The 8,050-nt window shown below is 36.5% G+C and overlaps 1 non-coding gene across 1 annotated transcript; it reads right to left on the bottom strand.

Annotated features, from left to right (window-relative positions):
* Positions 1 to 4,440: 4,440 nt before the first annotated feature.
* On the bottom strand, positions 4,441 to 4,547 carry LOC112534396. The gene has a single exon (XR_003078686.1). It is a non-coding gene; the product is annotated as a small nucleolar RNA R71 (small nucleolar RNA).
* Positions 4,548 to 8,050: the final 3,503 nt, after the last annotated feature.

Below are 8,050 nucleotides of genomic sequence, written 5' to 3'. Positions count from 1 at the left end.
ACATGTTTCTAGTATCATAAAAATAAAAGAACCAGTAAAGGGGAAAGAGATGTTAATGATACTAGATTTGGGGGAACCTTCAGGTTGTCACTGTAGATTACTGATCTGCGAGTCTCTAGAAATGATGAGATGATTGAATTGAAGATCGAATGAGAATCTAGTATTGTTTGGGGTTTGAGGAAGATCTCTATCATTTGAAGGAGAACTTTCCTAATTTTGAGTTCTTTCTTATTGACTTGTCTCTCTAGTTACAAAAAAAAACTCTCTATCAGCATCCATTTTCCAGATCGAGATATTGAGGATATTATGAAAAATTTGATAATGAAAGTTACTGCCTTTCTCGGTCTCGGGAGATTGAGGATGGGTGAATCCAAGTTAGGCTTAAGAATAATTGAATCAAAATTACTTTTCTAGCGTCAATTTGGACTCAATTATTAGAAAAGAAACTTTAAGGGGTAAAACGACAATTTTCGCAAGTTTAGGAACTAAATTGCCAAAGTTCCCAAATTTTTTGCTCACAAATCCAATCGGCTCTACACAGAGCCGATGGCTATTTTTCGAGATTCAACACCGTTTTTTGCATATTTTTTAACTTAAAATGCTGAAATTGATGAAAAAAAGGTTTTTAGAAGAGAGTTGTGATAATTATTAGATATTTTTAGTGATAATTATTTGGATATAAAAGATTTTTTATTTTATTTTATTAGATATTAATCTAATAAAAGGGAAAGATAATCGATGATTTTTATTTTAAATAATTAACACTTATATAATACATTTAGGATTTCCTAACCTTAATGCTATAAATAGAATATGATATCCTAGGTCTAGGGGGAGCCACATTCATTAAGCAACCCGACCTCCATTTACTTAGACGTCCATTTAAGTAGAGAGTTTTAGAAAATAGAGAGAGAAGTCACTAAGAAAGAGCTTTGAATTAGGAAAGTTCTTCTTTAGAACGATAGAAGATTATTTTAACCCTAGGCAACACCAGATTCTCATGTGTTCTTCAATTTAATCGCCTAATTATCTCTAGAGACTCGTAGATCAACAATCTATGGTGACAACGTGAGGGTTCTCAAAGTCTAGCATCATCAACATCTTTTTCTCCTTTACTGGTTGTTTTGTTTTTATGATTCTAGAAACATGTTAGGATTAATTTCAAATGCTTTAAATCCCTTTATGTGATTAAATCTAAGGCTTTTATTAGTTTTATATGTCCCTGTGATATTTATGCATGTTGGATTTTGAATCTGATAATATTATCCTGGATTTTGAATATAATAATATGAATGTATTGGGTTTTGAATCTGATAATTGGAATAGTTAGAGTAGCATGCTAGATTTATGGCTTTTTTTAATAATTATGTGATTGCATCAAGTTTTTAGGGCTGCATGATTAAAATTTAGAATCTGCCATGTGAAGTTTTATTTACCTTATGTTAGTTTTTGCTTACTAGGGTTTGTATTATTTTATATTTTCTAGCCTAATTTAATTTTTTTTTATGTTCTTAACCTTATTTTTTCAACTTTTAATCATGTTTTTATCTCTCGTGCATGTTAAATCAATTTCAGGGCGAGAAGATCGGAGAAAAAAAATCGGTCGTTACCAAGTCCTAGAGCCGATCGGCTCTGCACTAATTTGGCCCTATTTTTAGATTTTTATGCGATTTTTGGCAATTTTTGTACACTGTAACTTACTCTATGCATTTTTTTCTTTTGATTTTTAGTTGTAGGAGATTTATAATAGCTAGATCTAATTTTCCTGCACTTTATTTATGCTTTATTTTAGATGTATGCCAAATAGCTGCTATTTGATTGCCTAATTAAAATTGGAGATATAGACATTAGGCCTTAAAATTGGACCTGGCATGAGAATTCTAGTCCATTAGGTTAATGAGATGGCATATTGGGCCTAAATTCAAAATCAATATAGACTTAAGGGCTTTGTGATACTTTAGTTAGGTTAAACTAGGCCATACTAGATTTAAGATCACTGAATTATGCCTTTTCGTAAAAAGTTACCTATTAGGCTTAAATGTTAGAAATCAAAGCATAGCTTGTAATTAGGCTAGACTAGGAGGACCTTATACATAATTGACTAGTAAAATAGGTTAATAACTTTGAATATTGGGCTAAACTTTAATAGAAAAGGCTAGACTTAGGTGGACTCACATGCTATAGTGCTTGATGTGTAGAAATATTATGCTGCATTTATAGGGAATGGCCCGTTAAACACTAAAATTAAAGACAATGATATGCATTGTGTTATACATGTTTATATGCCCAGTTACTTCCATTTTTATCATAGTTATCTTGTTTTATGCCAGAATCACCTGTGTTTTGGTTCCTTTCATGTTTCAGGTGATCATTGATGGACATTATCAGTATTTGAGGGTGATACATGCAAATACGGACCAGAATCCATCAAAATTAAACAAAGGCTAGCATTTCAAGGTTGAGCACGGCCTGGACTCTCGCTGTGCTGAATCATCGACCTTTGACCCTCATATTTGGCCTTTCAGCATGGTTTCCGAGGCCACTACGGTCTCCATCATGGCCCGGGAGGCTCAGCACCAGTGAGGGCACAATTAGGGAGCAGAGGATGATTTTCGGGACTCGAAGGTCCAGCACGACCTGGACTCTGCCCGTGTTGACCAGCACGGGCTTGACCACGGCTGTGCTGGGACATTTATATAGGCAAAATCGATTTCTTGTATAAGGGTTCAGTTTTCTGACTTTAGATCTCATATACGTGCGCGAGCCACCTCTTTTCAGAATTCAACATTCGACTTTGGAAGACCATTACGCATATTGAAGGACGAATTTCAGTGGTTCAAGCATCACATTGAAGATCAGAAGTAGATTTGGAGGCATTCAAGAGGCAATTCAAGGTTCATTATTCAGATATGGAGATTTAGGACTGTTCATCTGACTTGAAGAAGAAGGGTGTACATGTCTCCAATTTTCTTTTATGTTTTTGTTCCTTATTTTGTGTTATTCGTTAGCATGAGTAGCTAGAGTTGTTGAACCCATTGGGGTTCCTTTGTTTATTGGATTGCACTTAATGTTTATGAGATTTTGATTATCAATGCTTGTATTCTTCTTGCTTTTAGTATTAATAAGATATCACATTATTCATGAGACGTTGTGAACTGTGTTGTTCAGATTGCTTTTTGTAATTGAGAGATTCATTTAGTGGTTGGAAAATTGAATAGCAAGAACTGGTTAATGATCACTTAGAGATAAGGGTAATTGACTAGTCGGATTAAGAATTAACAACTCTTAATAGCAGCGGATTAATGTTAAGGCTAGCCTAAAATCGATCGTTAGGAAGAGATTCCGTCGTTTAGGTTCTTAGGTTTAGGAATTCGGTGTTCTCGAGAGGGAACTCGAATTCATTTTAGAACCGGCTAACGGGTAATCACAATTGGTAATCAATCTAATTTCTACTTTCACTAAAATCCAACTAGCTTAGGTCCCCTTAGGTTTGCTTTTTTTCCTTGATTGTTTCACTAAACCTTTGCAGATTATTTGATATTTAGCTAATCATTTAGCTTGCATTTAGTCATAAATTAGTAACTTCGTCACTATTATTTAAGGTTAAATAACATAAGACGCTAGAGTAGTTCTAGGCTCACCCTTTCCCGAGGACATGACCTTGATACTCGCCATTAGTGCTAGTCTACATTAATAGGTTCACTACCTTAGATTGTAGCTGTATAAATAGCCTACCAAGTTCTTGGCGCCGTTGCTAGGGAATTTTTGTGTGAACTAGAGTGGATTTGTGTTTGTGTTACTTTAGCCATTTTTGTTTTCTGTCTTTTGATATTTTTTATTCTTTATTCTTTTATTCATTTCTATGTTCTTTGGTTGTTGCCTCTTAATTTCAGGTAGTTTATGACTGGGAGCTCCAACCCTACCATTGTAGATCCTCTTGCTGAACCAGAGTGATCCCTCCGTCTTTTTAGGAAGCGTATGCAAGAAGAAGAGGAAAAGCGGATAAAGATTGAATCCCCTGCAAATAGACCGGCAAAGATGGGAGACAACAACAACTAGGCTGCATATGGAAATAGGACAACATACGAGTTTGCTAGACCCTCTCTTGCAGGGACATAGACGAGTATAGTGCGACCACCTGTGGCAGCCAACAATTTTAAGATAAAGCCGAACATAATATAAATGGTCCAGAATAGTGTGCAACTTGGGGGACTACCGAGCGAGGACCCATACGCTCACATAGCCAACTTCTTGGAGATCTGTGATACCTTCAAGATAAATGGAATGACTGATGATGCCATTCAGTTGAGGCTGTTTCCTTTTTCTTTGAGGGACCAAGCCAATAGATGGTTGTGGTCACTCCCAGCCAACAGTATTACGACATGGAGTTCTTTGGCTGAAATTTTTTTATATAAGTACTTTCCTCCTACTAAGACTACGAAATTGAGAAATGACATATCTTCTTTTGTCCAGTTCGATGATGAGAGTATGTATGATGCCTGGGAGAGGTACAAGGATTTGCTTCGATGTTTCCCGCATAATGGATTACCAGTACGAATGCAGGTTCAGACTTTCTATAGCGATTGGAACCTTAGTACCAAGCAGATGGTAGATGCTGCAGCAGGTGGGACCCTAAACAGTAAGACGCTGGAGTAGGCATAAAATCTGATAGAGGAGATGGCCATGAACAACTACCAGTGGCAATCCTCTAGGAGTCGGCCAGTCAAGAAGGGAGTGGTTAACCAGCTAGATTCCACAACAGCCTTGGCGACAGTGGAGCTTCCGACCAAGAAAATAGACCAACTCAAATGCTTGGGCTCATGCAAAGCCACGGATAAGTCATGAAGTTCCGTGGTGGCCCCATGGCGCGATACAAACCGAATGCGGAGGTATATTTGCTTCACTTTCCACTTCTTCTCCTTCTCCATCCTCTATTATTTCTGCTGACCTTGAATAGGTAGACTATATGGGTAATGCACCTAGACAACATAATAATCCATACAGCAATACATACAACCTAGGGTGGCGCAATCATCCCAACTTCAGTTGGAGGAATAACAACAACCAGGGACCACCTGGCTTTCAGAGATTGCATCAGTAACAACCCCAGTCGCAAGCTGGTCCATTCCAACTACCTCCATCTCAGGAGAAGAAGCCCAATCTCGAGGAGTTGGTGATGAAATTTGTGTCCTCTACCGATAATAGGTTTTAGCAAACGGACAGTGCACTTAGGAATTAGCAGGCCTCCATTCAAAATTTGGAGAACCAGATAGGCCCGATTTCTAAGATGTTGGCTAAGAGACAACCAGAGACACTCCCCAACACTACAGAGTCTAACCCGAGTGAGCATTGCAAGGCTATCACCTTGCGATCAAGTAGGCAGTTATCTAGTTCCTTACCTGCAGCTGATAATGATGATGTTGTTGTGCAGGATGAGCCTGCTAGGAAGGAGCCAGAGCCTGAGGAGAAAGAGCCTAGGAGAGCTGTGGATAAGAAGAAGAGTCCAATGAGAGAGTACCAGCCACCTATCCCATATCCTGCTCGACTGAGGCAGGAAAAGGTTGACCCGCAGTTTGGTATATTTCTAGACCTTTTTTAAACAACTTCCAACCTCCCTTTTGTTGAGGCTATTTCACAGATGCCGAAGTACGCCAAATTCTTGAAGGAGGCATGAGCAACAAGAGGAAACTGGAGGACTTAGGATTGGCGACCCTGAACAAGGAGTGCTCCGCCATTCTACAAAACAAGCTGCTTGTTAAGAGGTGTGATCCAGGGAGTTTCTCTGTACCCTGTATCATTGGTGAATTACCTATTAGTGGTGCTTTAGCTGACTTAGGAGCTAGTATTAACTTGATCCCACTAGCTTGTTTGATAGATTTGGTTTGAGTGAGCCTAAATGTAACACCCCCATTACATGCTAACCAATAGACATTAGCCAGAAAACATACAAGCGTCGTAGAATATATACTACAGGTAGATAGGTCAATATGTAGGTTGTTAAGAATCCAGACACAAGGTTATTAACATATAAACATATGATTATACTTAAACATCATTTAACAAGTATTACAAACATCTTCTTATGCCTTATAAGGCATACTTCCATATATATCACATAACTGCATACAAAAATGCATCAGAGGAGACTTACAAAACTGCCCAACCCGATGAATCGCTAAAAGCTAGACTTCGGATACAACCAACGGATGCACTACTATTTACAAACCTGAAAAGAAAAATTTTGGAGAGGGGTGAGCCTCCAGCTCAGTAAATAAATAATCAACATAATCTATATCACATACACTTAATACAATTTCCACCCAATCACATAACTTACCATGATTCATAGTTTAGGTATAAATTCATACCATTCTACTCAATTCAGTACAACCATCATAGAAGAAATACAATTCAACAATTATGGTTAGTTCTCACGGCTTGTGGATCCCCTTTAATGTGCTGCTCCGCCTCATCCTCACATAATACACTTTTATAGCCTCTCTAGGCTTTAGCCTCCCAAGGCTTTATATATATATATATATTTTTTCACAGGGGAATCCACCATTCACATGCACATATGCACTTAACATCACAATTCAATCATTTCACTTATATCATATTTCAGCAATAACAATTGTTCCACTCAACACCAATCATTTCTATCTCAGCCATTCAAACATAAACAATATTAAGCAAACGCAACCATTTGCGGAACATTTGATTAAATATATGAACATAGCAAATATTAACTATTTACTTACTCAAAATATACTTATTCCTTTAGCATATAAGAACCTCCTTTCTCCACAACTTCCTTTCCGTGCCTTTGAGTACCGCCAACACATTCATCAATTCACATTTCATGCATATTACAAATATTCATGTAAATGCGAGTTCTAATGCATTACAAGATCATCCCCTCTCTAATTCATAGGTCTAACTCTTCCTCTAAGACTCTCAATTACTGTTTTAATATCCTATAAACATTTTCCATCTAGTTAAATACCAATTTAACTCAAATTAACATCAATAAATTTCATAAAACTAATCTCCAACATTTCTGTTTTCTAGACAGAATTTAGTACCAAGGTATATTTATTGCTGGGCAAAATTGGCTTAATACAAAAATCTCATATTAAATAGACATATCCGTCTATGTGTCTAGTTTCATCTCCAGAAGAATTACTCAATTCTGACTTCTATAGATTTAATTATTTTCAAATTACTGAGCAAGGGTCATACAGCTAGTTGTACCCGAGCAGCAATCTGTTTGCTCAATTTAAGCAACCAAAACGGCAAAAATAGCAAAATCACAAAACTACAAAGTTGTAGAGGACTCTTCAAAATTTCCATAGACACTAATTAAGCTTAATTTGGACTTATATAACCCATGTTATGCCTAAAATACAGAACATCAAGGTGGCTGGAATTTTGACAGTTTTCTATCTTAACATACTTAAACTTAAATCAAGCTTAATCTTTATGCAATCATTCAATACTCTACTAATTCATGATAATCAGACCTTTAATTAATCAATGAGAGCATCAAATGAAGTTTTTCCAATTTGTAATCAAGAACCCTAATGACAAATTAATAACACTCAAGTAACAACTTACCAATTTCAGCTTTTGGGTTGCTAATATGCTTAAATCCTTTAGCTTTAGCTTGGCTCCTTCAATAGTTGGCAAAATCCTATTTTAATCTTAAGTTTTTCTAGGTATTCCACTCCTCTCTCTTATTCCAAATTTTGTGTTTTTGGCCATGTACGAATTTTAGAGAAATGAAGAGGTAAAATGAGCTTGCTCATGGTTCCAATTTCCAATATTCCTCTCTTAATGCCACCACCTACTAAACTATTTTTATCACCCTAAATTAATTCTTACTAACCATATATAGGTACTAACTTTTAATTGTATCTTTTAAGTCCAATCTATTTACCCAACCTTCAACTATTGGTTCAATTAAGTCTTAAGGCTTAATACACATAACCCAAGTACTTAATCAACTTATCTAAATTAATAATCTAATATCATGCTTCTTATTCTCTAC

The sequence above is a fragment of the Ricinus communis genome, chromosome 2 (assembly GCF_019578655.1).
Source record: "Ricinus communis isolate WT05 ecotype wild-type chromosome 2, ASM1957865v1, whole genome shotgun sequence".
Taxonomy (NCBI): domain Eukaryota; kingdom Viridiplantae; phylum Streptophyta; class Magnoliopsida; order Malpighiales; family Euphorbiaceae; genus Ricinus; species Ricinus communis.
The sequence above is the reverse complement of the archived record's forward strand: the minus strand, read 5'-3'. Positions and strand labels throughout refer to the sequence as shown.